Source organism: Carettochelys insculpta, chromosome 1, assembly GCF_033958435.1.
Source record: "Carettochelys insculpta isolate YL-2023 chromosome 1, ASM3395843v1, whole genome shotgun sequence".
NCBI lineage: Eukaryota > Metazoa > Chordata > Testudines > Carettochelyidae > Carettochelys > Carettochelys insculpta.
Genome location: NC_134137.1, coordinates 293,261,076 through 293,280,519, shown reverse-complemented (window position 1 = coordinate 293,280,519; position 19,444 = coordinate 293,261,076). Strand labels below are relative to the sequence as shown.

Here is a 19,444-nt window from a genome sequence, read left to right as displayed (position 1 = left end):
GCTACAGGACTATATACAAGTATTGTCTAGTGCAGGAGTCGGCAGCCTTCAGCTCCAGAGCTGCACATGGCTCTTTGAGGAGTCACTTGTGGCTCTGAGCACTGACCCCTCTGTGGCTCTGGATACTGGAATTAGCCTTACCAGAGGTCCGGTTAATTCTCTGACTGGCTGGGTTTTTACAAAATCAGAAAATTACTGGGATTTTGCTCAGGTCCTGCAAACTCTTTCATCAGCCCTGGAGTTTCCCCATCCCCTTGTGTTTGCCTCTGCTCAAGTTACAGCTGCTTCAGCTAGTCAGCAGGGAGCAAAGTCAGAAGCGGAGTGAGCAGGTGCAGAGCCATGGTATGAGATAGTGGGAGGGCTCCCCCCTCCTTTTTCGTTCAGGGAAATAAGATCTGTGGGGTGGGTTCAGGCTGGGAGCTCAGCCCCTCTAGCCAGTAGCATGTTTGCAGCCAGCCCAGTCAGGCATTGCCACTCAATGGCAAGGTAAGCACTCTCCTTATGGAGTTTGGTTCAGGCTGGGAGCACAGCCCAGCTGTGAATGGAGCCGGGGGACAAGCAGCTCCCAGGGAGGCTGCATTGCTACAGTTACCACACAGAGCTGCCTTGGCCTGATTTCTGTACAGTTACTGTCAGAGTTTTGGACATTGTACTCAGATTAAGTAATACTGAGATTTTCCCAAGCAATGAGCTCGGGAGCAGGAGGGAAGAAAAAAAAGTGTTCAGCTTGGAAGGCAAAAAGTTGCTCACATTCACCGTGGGCTATTGGATTCTCTTCCACCTGCTTCCCTAGGTCTGTGATGATCTAAGGCTCAGGGTCTGCCCACCACTGATGGGCTTCCAGCTTTCCTTCATGCTCTGGGCTGTAGGTCCCAGCAACTAGGATGCTTCAAGAGCAGGTTTCCCATAGGCTACTAATGGGGATCAATAAGATAAGTTTCGGTTCATTCTCCCAATATCTCTGTGAGACAGGAATTGTTAGTTGCCCCATCTGTGAAATAAGTTTAATAAGTGTGAGAGAGAGTCAGGCCTCACAAGTGCTGCAAACCTGTGTCTGCAGAACAGGCCTTGGCTAACTCTAGTTTATTGTCTGTGTGTTTTGAAAGCCACTCTCAGTCTTGGTGTACCATTTATGGACTTCTGCTTAAGTTGAACCAATGAAATGCTGGAAAAAGAATTCAGCTCCAGATGCCTCAGCTTCTGCTCCAAGCACTAGACACGGGGCATGAAATTTCATAATGGGTGCACAGTGCAATCAGCCCTACCCCCCACGGCCTCTGCTGGCCCCCTTCTTCACCCCTGCCATTGGAGCATGGTACATAACTTATGGGAGGACTGATGCTCGCTCCTGGGGCATTGGACAAGCTGGAGGAGGGGCCCTGCTAGTTGCAGGGACAAAAAGTGGGGCTCAGTATAAAAAAGTTTGCTGACCCCTGTTATACTGTATGCTCCTAAACTGACCCCCTTTGGATTGCCAGTTAATTTCTGGTAGTCATTGCCACTAGATAGGACTGATCTTGGAGCTTACTAGGACTCAAAAAAGGGTTAAATATTTACATGGCTTACATTACAAATCATTGTGTGTACGTTGTTCTTAAAATAGGGGTTACAGAAAGTACAGTTTGACACTATATATTGAGGACTGTTTCTCATTCACATGCATTGCGGCTCTTGAAGTACTGATTTTGTAATCGATTTTGAAAAAATGGCTCTTCTCGCTATTTTGGTTGCAGACCCCTGGACCAGTGAAATTGTGTTTGTGTGTGTTATAGGTGCACTTTAAAAGGAAATTGTTCACACTCTCATAACTCAGGAGACTGGATGAACATCTCAGATGAAGTTGGCAGATGCCCTACAATCCGGAAACCTCTCGTTGGTAGAAACAAGGTACGTAAACACAGGTTTGTGTGCTTTTTTTCTCATTTTAAAGTGCTGTCACATCACTTGCCGTAACTTTCCTCTTTTGGTCACTCCACCCCATAAAGCAGCACCAGTCATCTCTGAACCAGACTAATGTAGTGGAGATACTGAACTGGGTGAGTTTATAGGTATGAGAGAGGTGGGGCTCCAAAGTTAGCAGCGCCTCAGGCTGTGTTGGCCTCAATCTTCAGGCTCGTCCACCCTGTGCTCTGCTTCCCAGCCACGTTGTACCTGATCCCCAGCCCCGGGTGTCTCTGCCTCCATCCCCAACTCCCTTGTCCCCCGCTTCACCTGCCAGGCCACAGTTCCAGCGGGCTGCACTGCTCCCACTTCTGCCTGCCAGCCCTCCGCTCCAGCTAGTTATGCCACTTAGCCTGCCTGCTCTCCGCCCCGCCTCCGCACCCATGAGCACAGTCCCGCCCCATGGAGTGGCAGCCCTCCCCTCCAGCAAGGGATGGAGGATGCAGGTGCTTGGGCTGTGCAGGCCATTTCTTCGCCATGAGATGGGTCATAAGGGCCTTGCTTTACTGTGCAGGTTTGGTACTTCATTAGGCTGACCAAGGGAGTGATTTAGTTACATTCTGACATTGTCACTTACGTGACCCAATAGTGTCTGTGAAACAGGCACCGGCTGGGTTCTGGGTTTCATAAGAAGTCTCAAAACACTGCAGCACGTGCATGCAAACCCCATCCTGATCTTTGAGACCACAGCGTTAGTGTTTGCGCAACAATTAGGATGAAAACTAACAGGTAGAAACCCACAGAGAACTTAATAGGGATGAAATCAGTAAGATTCTGTAGAAATTACTCTAAATGAGCTACAGAACTGTATTAATATGTTATACCAATGCTTAGCTCTTACACAGCACCTTCCACCAGCAGAGGTGTGTGCTCTACGGAAGAGGTAAGTGGTGTTATCCCCACGCATGGAAACTGAGCCACTGGAAGGTGAGGTGTCCTGCCCAAGCTGTGAAATATGGCCTGCCAATGGTCACGCAGGGAATAGAGCCTGGGTCCCAGGCCAGTATTCTACGCTATTCTTTTTCACAAACCACTTGAAAATTGCTGAGGGTTTTGGTGGACCATTTAATGATCTTTCCAAATCATCATCCACTAGCTAACCATTGTAAAGTGCTTTGGATAAAAGCACTATAAAAAAACCCCTCCCTTAAATTATAATTAATTTTTGTTTTGTTTTACAAATAAAAGTACACCACTTACATTTAATATCAGCAGGGATCTCCTCTCCTGCCCAACCCCACTCCATCCCAGTAGCCATAGAGCTGAGCCTGGAATGAGGGCCTTCTTTCCCAGGAAGCTGCAGCCCTGGAACTGGGGAAAGTGGTCTCTTTCTCTGACTGCCACAGCCCTTCACATCGCAAGTTCCCCCACCTCCCCTTCTTACCCCACTGACTCCTACTCTATCCTGTTTTTCCCACCTAACTTCACTACCCCCACCCTCCTCCTCCCTCTTTCCTCCAAGGCCATAACCATACCGGACATGTGAGGGTCTAGGTTCCAGGCACCTAATTAGTGGAGCCAAGCCTGTGAACCACCAATTTAAGTGAGCATCACTTCACTCTCTTGTGTACAGCTGCACAGGTACACATCTTAGAGGGAAGTGTCAGCAGACCACCTGAATGGAGCTCGTGTATCACTGCTGGTACCTGGACCATAGTTTGGGAGCCTCTGCCCTACAGAATTATTTTTAAAATTCTGTAAGAGTTCAAAATGTCCCCAGAATAATTTAAAATAATTCTTCTATCTTGTTGTTGATTTTATTTAAATCATGTAGTCTGGTGTCATGTTCCCCATCTTAGATGTTTCTTTGCCAACCTATTCATTTTTATCTCTAATATCCTTTACTCATATATCAGTCACTCTGGTACCATGGTAGGTTTTGCTTTGCTTTTCTTTATTCCCTCCATTTCTGTGACGTATTTCTGGCAATAAGAAAAAGATTGAAACACGTTTGCTAAACACCATGGCTACATCTACGCTACAGTGATCTGTTGACAGAAGTTACTGTCAGAAGAGCTCTTCCGACAAAACTATTGACAGTTCGCAGCCACACATGAAAAAAGATCTCTGTCCACAGCGAGCGGCTGGACTGCCTGGCCACTCTCCCGATGGAACAGCCAACCGGAAGCACAGCAGACAGGGCTGCCTGGCGAACCAGAAGCTTGTCTGTCGACAGAGGGCCCCCTAGAGCATCCATGCGGCTTTTTTGTCAACAGATTCTGTTGAGAAAGATTCTGTTCTGCCTTGTGGAGGAGAGGCAGAAGGCTGTCAACAAAATTGCCGAGTCAACATATTTTAAGTGTGGATGGTCCATGGGTTTTGTCTACACTCTAGTGTAGACGTAGCTCGTGAGGTCTAAAGCTGTTTGTAACTTATTCACATGCAAGTCTCACTCTGACTGCACCTGCCACTACTTGCCCCACTTGCAGTCAGCACCACCACTATCACCTCATCAATTGTTCTTGACTTGAGTGAGGTAAGCAATTCATAATAATTATTAATTCATGATTAGTATATTTAGCAAATATAGAGACTTTGTCTTTTGGAGAATTGTCTACGAACAGCTTGCATTTTGTATTAATTTGTTCACTATAGTTACATCCACATGGCAGCCTAAGCTCTAAGTAGGCTATTTCGGCATTTGGCGCACTCTAAACAGTGCCAAAGGTTGAAATACTGTACTATTTGGAGGCATTCCTCACTCTTCCTGCAACAAGGAGTACAGGGATGCTGAAATAATATGCCAGTTATTTTGAAAGCTGCTTTGAAATTATGGTTGTGTGTCAAAGACCCAGAGTACTTATTTGCAGGTATCCCAAAATAGCTCTGTTGTGTAGATGTAGCCTATCTGATGTTGTCCAGAGGTTTCTTGCCATCAAATGTCATTATGGCTGCATCTACACTAGTGAGTACTTTCGGAATTTCAGGCCCTCTTTCAAAAGAGAGCATGGAGCATCTACACACACAGCACGCTCTTTCGGAAGGAAAATCGAAGGAATGTGCCCCAGCTTTTGAAACTGACCTTCCTAACTGGAAATAGGAATGTGCCCCCCGCCCCCGTTGTTCAAAATGCTCTTTCGAAAGAAAACATGTAAACGCTCCACGACCTGCTCTTCGAAAGAGCGGGGTCCACCATGCTGCCAGGCAGCTGGGACGTGGAGACATGCTGCCCACCGCCTGAGGGGCTCTGTGACCCGTGCGCGCAGCAGCCCTTAAAACCTCACAGACCCAGAAACCCTGATGCAGGAAGCTGAGAGCATGTAGGCAGCAGCCGTTGCACATGCTGCCCCTGCACACCCCAGAGAGACCCCCCCCAGCACCTCCTGGAGCATCATAGCCAGCAGCCAGGTATGTGAGGAGCCCCAGACCCCCTGCATATGCCCAAGGACTCACAGGGGTCCAGCTAGGTGGGGAAAAAGCGAGCCCCCGCCTTGACTGAGCATGAGCTCGGGGACTCCTGGGCCCCTGGCAGGAGGAGATCCTCTGGGAAATGAGCACAGAGTGGTGGATCACGGCCACTTTTGCCCATCTGGCCAACGACCTGTCCTCCTGGGGCCACCCTGTCTACACTCCTGACCAGGTCAGGAGTAAGGTCAAGGAGCTGCAGCAGGAATATGCCCAGGTCAGGGACTCGGCCAGCCATTTAGATGCGGCACCTGCATCCTATCCCTTTTTTAAGGAGCTGCAAAGCCTCCTCAGGCCCAGGGACACCACCTCCCCGCCTGCTGTCCTGGACACTGTCGCTGAGGAGCCCCACCCCAGGGACAAGGAGGAGCCAGGACCTGCGTCCAGCCCCACCACACTGGACCCAGTGCCAGAGTCAGCTCTGGAGTGGTCCAGCGAGGAGGGTGAGCTGGTCATCAAGCTCCCTCCCCACTCCTCCAGCCATGCCTCTGCCAGTCGAGTATCCCCTAACCTTGGTGGTGGACCCACTGATAAGTACCCAACATGGCGCACACCCCAGATCACAGGACAAGGGTTCCTGCCAGAGGGCCCCCATGCCCCCTGCGGACCATGGCCATCCACAGCCCAGCTGGGCTGTGGCCCTTGGGATGGCATCATGGCTGCCAGTGGCCTTCAGCACCTGCTCTCATGGATTGTGTTGCGACCTGTTCCTGGGTGGAGGGGGTGGGCGGGGCCAGACCTTGCAAGCAGGCTGCCCCTGGGAGCTGGGGACCCTTCTGCCTTGTTGACCCCCCCTCCCTCCAGGGCTGCCCTGACGTTGGACGGGGGACGAAGACCTGCTGCCCATTGGGGGCATGAGAGGTGTGGCCCACAGGACAGGGGTTTGGGACTCACGGCTTGTTCCTCTCTTCTCTTCCATTCCTGCAGCTGCACCATCAGAGGGCCAGGAGAGCCTAGCCCCCTCTCTGGTCCCAGACAGCCCCTGGAGGTGAGAGGCAGAGACTGGTTAGCTCCACCACTGGCACCAGGGCATCCCACTCCAGGCGGGGCCAGAGGTGGAGCACGGATGATGTCCACTTCACTGCCTCTGTCCAGCGCCAGGCTAAGGTCATGGTGCGGGGCCTCCGCCTGGAGGAGGCCAAAGCAGCCTGGTGGCAGATAGTCTCAGAGGAGCTGATGGGGACCCGTGGGAATGTGATGGCCACCTTGCATGAGCGCCTGGCCTGGCTACCCCTCCTGCTGCCCCACCCACCACAGGCTCCCCACCAGCCTCCCTGAAGAGGCCCATGTCGAGGCCCATCCCTCAGCCGAGGTGGACGCCCAGCTCTACCTCCCCATCTTCGCAGCTGAATCCCAGCCCCACCAGGGACCCTGAACCAGGGGGCCCCATGGATCCCGAGGATGACGTGGCTCAAAGCCCCCCACCCCTTTCCTGCAGTAAGACTCACCCCTGTGAGGTGCACCCATGTTCCCTGCCCTAATGTAAATAGTTTGCCCCCTTCCCCCATGTGTATATAGTAATATGATTCTGTTTTATGTTCCTGTTAATAACTGCACAGTTTTGTGAAACAGAATATGCTTCATTTTCCCCACATCCCCTGTGTGCTCTGTGCTCGGGAAGAGGGTGGAGGGGAGCATGCCGGGGGAAGGGGAGTTTGCAGAGGACTTACTGGGAGTGGTTGGGGCAGTGATCAGTGAGGACCCTGAGCAAAGTGCTCATGGAGGGTCACCTGTATGTGGACCCTGTCCTGGTGGATCTGGAGGCTGGGGCAGCAGCTGGCTGTTGGTAGCCCAGACTCAGCCACCCACCCCTGCATGAACGCTTCCCCGTTACTCTCCACAATATCATGGAGAGTGCAGCAGGCGCCCATCACCTGGGGGATGTTCAGGAGGCCCACCTCCAGGAATGCTAGGAGACACCACCAGCCCTTCAACCGCCTGAAGGTTTTGCGCATGGTTTAGCTGGGTATTGAAGCGCTCCTGGCTAGGGTTGGGGTGGCCCATATGGGGCTGCATGAGCCAGGCCAAGAGGGGATAGGTGGCATCCACCACCATGCACGGGGGCACTGTGATGTCCCCGAGCAGGACCTCCCTCTGGGGGATGTATGTCCAAGTGCTGTGAAGCTGGCAATGGCCGCGTTCAGGTCCTGCACACGGATCACCCTGTGCAGGAGCATGGTGTTCAATGCCCAAACCACCTGCATGAGATGGAGGACATATGCACCCCTGAGGGCATGCAGGGAGTGCCAGGCACCCCCAGCCCCCCAGGTTCCTCCAAACTCTCAGTCCCCAAAGGGCCCCCTTTCCTGGGATACCCCTCCCCCTGGTGGGCGTGTGGCCTGAGCTCGCCTTACCTCCATGACAACGGCCTCAACTGTGGCCTTGCCAACACCAAACTGGTGGCCCATGGAGCAGTAGCTATCTGGAGTGGCCGGCCAGTTTCCAGGCGGCTATCGTGACCCCCCCTCTTTCGCCGAGGAGGGTGCGCCGCGTCCGGGTGTCCTGATGCCACAGTACAGGGGCTAGCCACTGGCAGAGCTCCAGGAAGGCCTGCCACTGCATCTGAAAATTCTGGAGCCACCTGTCATTGTCTCATTCCCTCTTGACCAGGCACTCCCACCACTCAGCACTACTGGGGTAGCTCCAGAGTTGGCGGAGAACATGGGGGGATGCTGGAGGAGTTGTGTGTCCCGGGGTTCCACGGCTGTGCTGTGGGGGGGGGCAGCCCTCAGCAGGAGATGGAAGGTGGCCGCCACTGCTGAGGACAGCAGGGCGACGACACCACTACCAATGGCCAGAAGCAGCTCAAGCTGCTGCTGCAAGTCCATTGTGCCTAGTGTGCACAGGCATCTACTGGGCTCATGGCAGCTCTGAATGCCTCATGCTGTGCAGGGTGAGGCAGTTAGGTAGGAGCCCTTTAAGGGGGTTACCAGTTGCAGCCCTGCAAGGGCTTGTCCACCATGCGACCCCGTCTGTGACATTTCCTGGCCCCTTCTTTCAAAAGGGCACTGGGAACAGTGTAGACACTCTCTTTCGATTTGTGTGATATCCATGTGTTTCTTGATTGCGTGCACTAACATTTGTAATTTCCACCCAATTCAGTACAAAATAGATTTTGTGTTGTAATTAAATGCATTTTAGATGTACAGCCCAGAATTAATTTTTCCACCAACACTTACACAGACCTGCACAAATACTTGTGAAAAGGGAATACAAAGGAGCATAGCATGGTCACAGCAAAATTCAATTAAAATAATTGTCAAAGTAACCAGTTCTGCCTGTTCACACACCTCTGAGGTTAACAAGTCAGAAGTTTAATACTTTTGATGTCCTTCACTGTTTGTACTTCCCTTTGAGAGGCCTGGGATGAATCTGCCTGCTTCTGACAGAGTAGCTTTTCCTCAGCAATTTATAAACTTTGAACTAGTGTTAACACAGGAAGGCAATTTAATAAATATTACAAATAAATTATATTTTTACTTATTTTTAGATTGTTGTGACAACAGCTGGAGATGTTTCAATGCATTCGGAAAGACGCCTTGTTTGTATTTTGAAAGATACAAAAAGGAATCAAGTGCTTTGTAAGAAGGAAGAGAGACAAATCATGAACTGCTCCTGTAATCTAAATAATACAGCCCTAATTGCTAAGGGTATGTTGACGTAGCTTGCTTATCATTCTGGCACCCTGGGGACCTGAGCAATCCCAGATGAGTGATTTTGCTGGAGGAGGGGTGGTCAGTGCCCTCAGGGACCTCTTGCTGTCCCTCAGCCGCTTTCAAGACTTTCTGCTGGCTCCCTGCCCCTGAAGTTCCCTGGCTTGCAGCTTCCCAGACCCGCAGCTTCCCAGCTGGCTCCCTCCTCCCACAGTTCCCTGGCTGCTCCTGGCCCCAAGGCTCCTCGGCTGACTCCCCAGCAGCTTCCTGGCCTGCGGTTCCCTAGCCAGCTCCCTGGCTTCCCAGCCCTGCTCCTTCCTGACCAATTTCCCTGCTACCAGGGCCCTAGTGCTCACCCTTGGCTCTTCACTCACTGGGGCCTGCTGCTGGCTTCTGCTCCTTAGCTTCCCTTTTTCTCCTCCAGCAGGGCCTCTGACGCCAGCCCCATGCTCCGGCACTGTCTCTACCAACTCCCTGCCCACTACCTACTCCTCCCATGGGCTGTGAGCCATTGCTGTGGTGTCAGCCCTGCCCCACTGATGCAGATGCTGTCCCAGCTTCAGGACTCTCTGGTCCTGCAACATCCGTGGTCATGCCGGACCGTGGACATTACTGGACAAGGGAATATTAGTTTTAAGCGGTTGAACCAGTATTTAAAACCAACTTTGAATACATGGCCAGAGAACATAAGATGTGTAGATTATGCTTTGTATACAGGTTTTTCATTTGAAAAACACTTGATGCTTATTCTGGTAAGGGATTTAAACATATTAGAGTGCGTTTGATTATTCAAGCTTTGTTAATGTGTAACCCTCCAGAAGGTAGCAGAGAGGTAGCCGTGTTAGTCTGTACTCCAGCAAAACAAAGCGCAGAAATGTAGCACTTTAAAGACTAACAAAATGATTTATTCAGTGATGAGGTTTGTTGTTGGTTCCCTTCTGGGCCAGTCTACAGAGAATTTGAGTTGTTTCAACTGCCATCTTGGAGGTCTTAGCTCTTTAGCTCAAGTTATGCTAGTTCAATTTTTTACCTCTAAAAGTCCTTGGTATAGTTGCTGCTATGTCAGCTAAGATAGCCACCATCACATATACATTCATGATTATGAAGCCCTACCTACTTTGGGCTCAGTATTGTCCTCGCTTACAAGGTGCAATGACTATTGACTCTAATCTGAATTAAGCTGAAGGTAAGGTTGGTTTTGTATGTTCTTTGAAAAATGGTGTATATAAGAACCTCTCATCCAATCTCTTAAATTTTTCCTGGAAAATAGCTGTGTTTGGAGGCAAGAGCTGTTGAAAACTAATGTAAATTAACAGTTAAGAATTAAATTCTGATCTCCCATGGGAAAGCAGAATTTGGCTTTTAATACTGTTATAGTATAAAATGAGAAGGGAAAATGAATAAGTATGCTTGAATTATAGTTTAACATTTGTGAACGTTCTCAGATTTAGCTGCTTATAGAAAGAGAATGTTTTCATGATATATGTACAATACTGTTATCACTCACAGATAACAGAAAAACATAGCTTTCAGTGTCGATTGGCTCACTGAATAATCAGAATAATTTGACAAATTTTACCCTCTTTATATTTGTGAATTGCCTGCAAACAACAGTGAACTGACTGTGAACAAATCTATTCTTGATTTAATTCATTATTCAGAGTTTTTGCTCCATCATTCTGCAGTAATTCTTAGTTCATGATGTTGTGCATGAGCAGTTAGTGGAGAGTGTTAGAAAACTGAAGTATTCTGATAGGACATATAAGTAGTGTGCTGTGTTTCCTGATGAGATGAGTGCAAGTCTTAGAATCAGGCTGTGAATTATTATAAATTTGGAATTAATTTTTTTAAATTGAGGATTCAGTCCCAAATTAGCTTAGAAGGTAATCCAGGAAAACAGTTTCTGTTCAATTAGTAGCACATTGATTTTCCTTTACATTCTTCGTGGATCTGTGCAGATGCAAGTGGAGCTTTTAAAGATTTGTTTTACAGCATTTTTGTAATCCACGTGGAAATGCTGGTGCCAAAACCGAACAGAGAGCTCTAAAACAAATTAAATGCGAGGATGCAATCATGAGTGAATACAAAAATAAAACATCTTTAAATAGTACTGAGAATTTGACAAAAACCTGAGAGAGAAGGACATTTACTGTAGATCCTGTAACTCCAGCATTAACCTTTTCTTTTTTCCTGGGTATTGTAGCCCAGAAGATTCATAGATCTGATCCTCTTTTAATACTCACATGTAAAGGGATAAATGAATCCTTAATTTTAATTTATGAACATGTTTGATTTTATTGTCGACCCCAAAGTCACAAGGAGCTCTGAGCAGATGGTGTCTCTTTCCAGTGGGAGCTGCAGGAACAGAGCTTGGGTCAGGGGCAGTGCACAGAGACCTTTGGCTGTTCCCCTGCGCGGGAGCTGGCCAGAAGGAGAACATGCTGCTGCTTCTGAGAACTGCAGCACGCATGGGGCAGGGCAAGCCCCAGAACCTTTGCCCTAACAGGAGCTTGAGCATTGAATCAAAAATGTTGACAGGCTGGATGCCTCCTGTGGACTGCATTTTGCCCCCCTCTGACATAGAGGATAGTTCCAGGGCATTAAGCTGTCCTTTGTCTATATGTGTTAATGGACTTTTAAAAATACAAGTACTGTCATAAATACATTAGGAATTTTTATATTGCCTGCTACTGACTCATGCCCATGTGCCATGTTCACACAAAAACAATGAGAAGACCTGTGGCACCTCATGGACTAACCTAGTTTTTGAAGCATAAGCTTTCATGGGCAAAGACCCACTTTGTCAGATGCATGTCCACAGCACTTGTATTTTTAGACGTCTGTTGATACATGTCATGCGTCTGCTGAAGCAGGTCTTTGCCCACGGAAGCTTATGTTTCAAAATATCTGTTAGCCTATAACAGTGGTTCCCAGACTTTTTGGCATCACACCCCCCTTTTGATTTTTGAGAAACCCTCACACCCCATCACCTCTTTTTTTTACCATGAGCCAGCCTGTCTGAGCCCCTCCCCTCCCCAAAGCCAGGCACCTCCAGCCCCTCATCTAACTCCATCCTCCTCCTCTCCACAACCCACACTCACTCACCTTTGCAGGAGGCAGCTAGCTACATGTGAGCCTTCGCCAGCTGCTTGCTTTTTATAGCAGCTGCGCCAGGTCACCCATGTGAAATGGCAGGGGCTGAGAGCCAGAAGCAAGGGCTGGCTCTTTCTTCAGGTGTGGGGAATGACTGGGGGGGTGTGGGGCTAGGTTGCCTCTTGCCCCCACCCCCAGAATTTCTTCACGACCCCTTGGGGGCACAACCCCCCCCAGTTTGGGAAACAATGGTCTATAAGGCGTCACAGGACTTCTCATTGTTTTTGCAGGTACAGACTAACACGGCTTCTGGTAATGTTCACACAGTAGTAGAATTTGTCACTTTCCCCACTCTTTTATTCTGTGGGAGGATCTGTTGTTTATTTTACATTTAGCACAAATGGAGTCCTGAAGTGGACTAGAGCTTGTAGATGGCACTTGGTCCTTCCATGAGGGCAGGGGGACTGGACTCGATAACATCTCAAGCTCTCTTCCAGTTCTAGTGTTCTGTGATTCTAGATGCCAATGCCATTTTACTAGATATGATTACCACCACAGATTGCTTGCTTCCCATGGTTCTATTAACCTGTTGAAAAGTACACACTACCTGATACTAAGTTGCCTTCACCTTGTGAGAAGGGCACTTTGGGAAACTGCTATGATCTTAGGACCAGACAAAATATTTTGAAAGAGGCTGCTATGCAGTGCAGTCTGATGCATTCAAAAAGCACTTGTTCTTTTGCTCAATCTATCTCATACTGAAACTAACAGCTGTTTTTCCACTAAAGCTTGATCAGCTAGGGATAAAAATAATCTGGTTTTAGTGTTTAAGGAAGCCATAAATTCCACCAGAAGCAGCAAAATAGCACCCTTTGTTCTTTCCCTAGCTCCATTCAGGCACTTATCAATAAATGATGAATTATGACCAATTAAGTCTCTGATCATGCAGTGTCTTCGGCTGCATCTGCAATACGAGATAAATTCAAATGTAAGGCAGTTAGCTCAATGTTAAAACATCACTGTCTTCACTGTGAACACCGTTAATTTGAATTAGGGGGCACTGGTGTTGATACCATAATATTGTCAGAACCAGCTGGCTGTAGCATCAAGTTTGAATTTAAAATTTAGAATAAAAGCCAGTGTGGAAATGCCATGTGTTAAAATTGAATTTATTAGCCTCAAGAACTGTCCTGTATGTATTCCACAAAGTTATGCTGTTACCTACCTGGTATGGCCAGTGCTCTCCAGGTGCGCAGAAGGGCGGTCATGGGAAGCCTGTGAATTCAAATTCATCAGCACCCAGTCCTTGAAATATAAAGGGCGCCCGTAACAAAAAATTTCTTTTACCCATCGCGTTGCACCGCATTAGTAGCAATCTCATTGGTAGCCATCTCCTTCAATCCTGAGCCCTCAGGGTAGTGATCTGCCGAATAGTTCTCAGTCTCACAAGAGAGCTCCAACAGGGATGCATCAGGAGATTCTAGATCTTCTTGTAGTATGGGGAGAGGAATCAGTGGTGGGCCGACTTCAGGTGTCCAAGGGAAACGTGAACATATATGATAAGATCTCGTAGTTGATGACTGCCAGCGGTTACTCCTGTCGCTATTCACACAATACTGAGTGAAAGTGAAAGAACTCCAGCAGGCCTGTCAGAGTCCGGGAAGCCAACCAGCATTCCGGGTCATCTCCACAGACATGCCACTCTTATGAACAGCTGCACGTGCTTCTTGCAGGAGACCCCACCACGTTGCCCACACTTCATTACAACAGTTGTGGAGGCCCTGGCCTGGAGTCCAGGGTGAGCTGAGATGAGATGGGGGGCCAAGAGGAAGAGGCCAATGGAGGGGAGGATGGGGGCAACCGCAGGGGCCTGAGGGAGTTCTTCCAGACAGCTCGGAGTGTTTTGCCCTAGAGCTGGAGCTGGGTCCCACTACTGCAGTCTCCCTCTCTGCTGGTCCTCAAGCCTCTGGGACCAAGCTGTTCTGGTGAGTACTTTTTTCTGAATGCTAGAACTGGGCTGAGGATGACTACAGGCATGGCTATGGGTATAGGTTTTCTATGGATCTGTGCCCCGCAGAACAGCATGTTGCTATTTCTGGGGATGGAGCGCTTCTCTTTTTTGGAGATCTCGTCGAATGCCTCATCCAGGCGCTCTTGTATTTTTTGCAGCGGGTTTTTGGGCATTCCTGATTTACTGCGGCTTTCACAGTAGCGCACCTTGCCATGCCAGGCAACCAGATAGTGATCTAGTGTCATGGTGCCACACAGCATTTTGGCAGATTTTCCAGGCTTGGGGTCACACAGGAGGATCAGCTCTTATTCATTGATATCTGTTAGTTTTACGAGTTTAGTATCTTCTCTGGCAACCTGAAGAAACATAGGAAGTTGGATTAGATGTTTTTGCAATGCTTCCTGCCCTTTTACATTTCTGTGGAGCACATTGTCTCGTTACATGGCTGGGGCGCACTCCATCTTGCCCCTGCCCTCACATGGGTGGCAGGCTCTCTGGGCCTTCCCGCTCTCCGTACAGCTGCCCGTCGCTGTGGACCCTGCTACTGCAAGCTGGTATGCGCAGCAGAGGTGGGTTTGCCCTCCTGTATGTGGCCTTTTTTACCTGAGGAGGGCTGCTCAGATGACCTCTGAGAAACCTTTTTTCCCCAACCTGGGAGAGGGCTGGAACTGCCCCCCCCAAGCATTTTTCCCAATTTACAGGGATGTTTCCCCACCCAGCCATGTATGCGGCTAGAATCAAACCCTTCCCCACCCTTTCCCCTTGCCATGCGGCTGTCAGGCTCTGCAGGCCTTACACCGTGTGGAGGATTGCTCTAGGAATGGCTCAAAAATATTTTCCCCTGCTCCAGGATGCTGGACGGCTTCCGCTTCTTTGCAGCCTCCTTCCCTGCCCTCCCCCCCCACCCCCGAAAGCAGACAGTAGTTCACCATGACGGTAAATGATGGCTTGTGGAATGCGTGCTTTAAATCCCATCCTTAATAAGCCTTAAGCAGCCTTGTAAAAAGAAACTTTTCCTGACAGTAGAAACAGAGGCCCATTCGTTCCATGGGTAAGGGCTTAGTGTGAATTGTATCTCAGTTTTGACCTTCACTTTCCAGCTGGCATCCCCAGCATGGGAGACAGGGCAAGGAACTGAAAATGGTTGAAGCAGGATCTGATCCTGCAGCATGTGGAGTGTCTGAATTGGAGACAAGTAACATGAAAAGGCAGACAACACAGTGGCAGGAGAGTATGCTTAACTTCCAGTAGAGCAAGTGACAAACCAGAGGGACAACACAGCAAAGCTCATGTTGGCAGTGAGCGACCAAATGGAGATCCTGTGCTTCTTGCTGGAGCTGCAGAGGGGCTCCCAACGCAGCAGCTGGGAGTCCCAGAAGACAGGTCACCCACCCACTTCATTGCGATCCTCAAACACTGGGAGGGAGGGCAAGGACAGCCTTCTACTGTAGCCCCGAGGGCCACTGCCAAACATTATTCCATCACCCTTCACCTTCTTTTCCCTGCTGCTTAAATCTCTCCTCTCCCCACAAAATAAACTTATTCTTTTGAGCTTGATGTGATATATTTTGGCATGCACGGGTGGTAGGGTGTACAGATCGTTGTGGGGAACTGGGCAAGCGTGGAGAGGGGGCAATAGCACAGCTGCCTGCCACTTTGTGAAGGTCCACAGAGGACTCGCAGCAGGGACACCAGAGTAGGGTTGGAGAGGGACAGTAGCACAGCTGCCCGCCACTACACCAAGGGTCGTAGAGGACTTGTGGCAGAGGCACCTGGGCGGAGGTGCAGAGGGCCAGTAGCACAGCTGCCTGCTGCTACGCCAAGGTCTGCAGAGGACTCACGACAGACACACCCGACTGGGGGTGCAGAGAGGGTTGAAAGCACAAATGCCCTTTTTTTTAGGAAAATAACCCACACGCCACATCCATTCTTCTGTCTGCAACTTAACCCTCTCCCACAAAGTAAAAGCATTTGCGTGAGACACGGGGAGCACAAATCGGTTTGGTCAGTGGGGGTTGGTTGTTATTACAACAGAGAAATACATTGCTATCATGCGTGTGGCAGATCATTCATGAAGCTGTTTTTTGAAGTGCTCTTGATTGCTGCTGCTTCTACATGGTTACTGGTGAATGGTCATGTAGGCAGCTGCGAGTAAGCTCTGCCTATGGCCTCAGTCTTGGTATTCCAGGTGTTCAAGAAATTCTTGTGCCTGGGTTCACAAATGTTATGCAAAATAATGCATGCTGTAGTCATGCTGGGGACATTAGTTTCATAAAGGTCCGAATGGGTCAATAGGCATCTGAACCTTGCTTTTAAATGGCCAAAGGCACATTCAGTTGCCATTCTGCGCTCACTGAGTCTTTGCAGTTTTCCTTGCTGTGGTTCAGGGCTCCTGTGTAGGTTTTCGTAAGGCAAAGGAGCAGAGGGTAAGCAGAGTTGCCCAGTATTACAGTAGGCATCACCACGTCACCAATATTGATTTTTCTCGTCTGGGGTAAGAGTCACATCCATGAACTTTATGTACAGCCCAGAATTTCTGATGATGCACGTGTTGTGAATCTTCCTGACCATCCCACATTGATGCTGGTGGAACGACCTTTGTGATCTACCAACATCTGTAAAACCATGGAGAAGTATCCCTTTCTGTTTACATACTGAGAGTCATGGTGGGCCAGGACCATGATGGGGGTGTGCGTGCTATTTATTGCTCCACTGCAGTTAGGAAACCCAAAGGCAGCAAAGCCATCCACTATGGCCTGTTCATCTCCTAGGGTCACAGTCTTTCTGAGGAGATGCCATCAGATTGCATGGGCAACCTGTATCACCTCGGCCCCCACTGTCGATCTGTCCACCCTGAACTGATTTGTCACTGACCGGTAACTGTTGGGCATTAGAAACTTCCACAAAGGGAATGCCACTCGCTTCTGAACTGTTAAAGACAGCCTCATTCTTCTGTTTCTGCGCTTCAGGGTGGGTGCCAGCACATCACAAAGTTCCATTGAAGTGGGCTTGCCCATGCAAAATTTCTGCAGCCACTGCTGGTCATCCCAGGACTCCAAAACAATGTGGTCCCACCAGCGTGTGCTGGGCTCATGAGTCCAAAACCGCTGCTCCGCTGTCAGTGATGCATGCTGGGCAGCCAGCGTTTGTGAGTTCTTGGACCACAGTGAAAAGATTTCCTCTTCAAAAACCTCATCATCATCTTCCTCATACTCAACCATCGTCGCCCTTTTTAATCGGGGAAAAAAAATTGTGTGACTGTCTGTGAAGTTGCCGTAACAGGGTGTACAGTGCCTTGAAGCATTTGAGGATCCATTATTGCGCTAGTGCTCTGATGGAGAAAATGATGCAATCTCCCATTTGTTTTCGTGCAATTACTGGGTGCTCTGAATTCTGGGACAGTGCTTTCCATTCTGGGATAGTGACATCAAACACCCACAAAGCAACCAGGGCTAAGGCACTGTCGGTTAGGTACCCACAATGCATTGCTAGCACAGTCAAACTTGGGTAAGACAATGGGGACATGGTAACTTGACATGGAGAAAAGGAGGGTCAGATTTACAGGTTTGTAGACACTTAAATTCTAATTGATGAGAACTAGGTAAAAAACCGAATTTATTTAAAGTCAAATTTATCTTGTAGTGTAGACATAGCCCCAGGCATGTGGTTATCTTTATGCACTGTGTATGCCTTAGTGGGGATTTTAAAATCCCCACAGGGTACCTATCTGAATTGTTAGACAACTAAAATACCTTTAAAAATTTCAGAGAAGTAGCCATGTTAGTCTGTATCTTCAAAAACAACAAGAAGTCCTGTGGCACCTTATGACTTACATAGTCATAAAATATATTTTAAACAGGATGAAAGTTGCTATTGTATCGATAGCACGGTCTGCTAAAGGATTTGAAACCAGACAGAAAGAGAAGACAGTTTTTGTTTGTGAAGAGAAGTCCCTGGTTAGTGGTTAAAGCACAAGATTGGAAGTTGGGATGTTCAGTTTTTGCGACATACCATGCTATGCGAGCTTGAGGAAGTCACTTAATTTCTGTGTGGGGATCATTTGCACATCTGTTTGCATGAAGTTAATATTACTCCCCTACCTCACCGGGATGATGTCAGGCTTAAATCATGAAAGTGTATAAAGTATTTTGAGAAGTTTGGATGGAAGTTGCTGTAGAAAGACAAAATGTAATTTTTGTTGTTATATAAATAAAAAATGTGTGTGTGGGGAAGGAGACACACATACCAACCCGAATGCAGCTCGAGGTACATTGGCTGCAAAGATTTAAGACAGTGAACATTCAGTTATTTCTTGTAGTGTGGTAAGTAACATTCATCTATATTGAGTCTGTTCTGGTATGTCTATGATCTGAAGAAGTGGGTCTGTCCCACGAAAGTGTTGTCAGATGCTACCAGCGTGGTGCTTTGCTCTCTCCAATGTTGGTATCACTCGGCTGTGTGCGTGTGTTCCCTCTGTGTACTGCCCCAGCTCTGCAGAAAGCCCACACAGCAGACCCGAAGAGAACCCCCAGTGACCACAGAGTCTAGTAAGGTGCGAAGGCACGTTGGCCAGGTTTATTGCCGTATTGGACACAATAGTAGTTCCCTGTAGACTTCTTAGTCTAAGTCAGGGCATACTACAAATATGCACCCACGATCAATGGACTCGGCTCAGTCAGTGGCAGGACTTTCCACTGCCCCCTCGGCCGGACCCAGACCACACCCCAGGAGTACATTCTTACACACAGGTACAAACAATTTACACATCACTCCTGACGTATTGAGGTACAATCCTTCTACGTAGTCAGGTGCCGCCTCTCACCTTGTACATGTTGGTTTGAACAAAACAACTCTATCAATCATATTACCCTTTTGCCCCTGTCATTGGGATGGGTTGGCCTGTTCTTTCTTATCTGTGGAATGTTCCAGGGTAGGGTGTTCTGGTACCATGTTCCTACTTCAATATGCTAGGTAGATATGTTTATGCAACATCAACCCTCTTCTTACCAACTTCTGTGAGCGATGCATTCCTTTAGCTCTCTGCTGAACTTTGCTTTCTGTTAGCAAAGTCTTGACCATTACTTTAGTTCAGGCCTAAGGCCTCATACTGGGCCTGTACTTACTACATGTCTGTCCCACGAAAGCTCACCTAATAAATTATTTTGTTAGTCTCTAAAGTGCTACTTGACTGCTTTTTTGTTTTGACATCTCATAACGGTAACTTTTTTCAGATATTTCAGCTCTTGAAGTGACACTCACGTCTGATTCTTGGAATTTGTCAGAAACGTTCCAGTTGAAGAAGTAAGAATTTTTCTAATTATGTTTAAGGGCTGTGTCTCTG

General features: G+C 48.5%; 1 pseudogene; it reads left to right on the top strand.

Moving 5' to 3' along the window:
- LOC142017819 (plexin-C1-like) overlaps positions 1-19,444 on the top strand; it is a 55,909-nt pseudogene extending 36,465 nt beyond the window's left edge.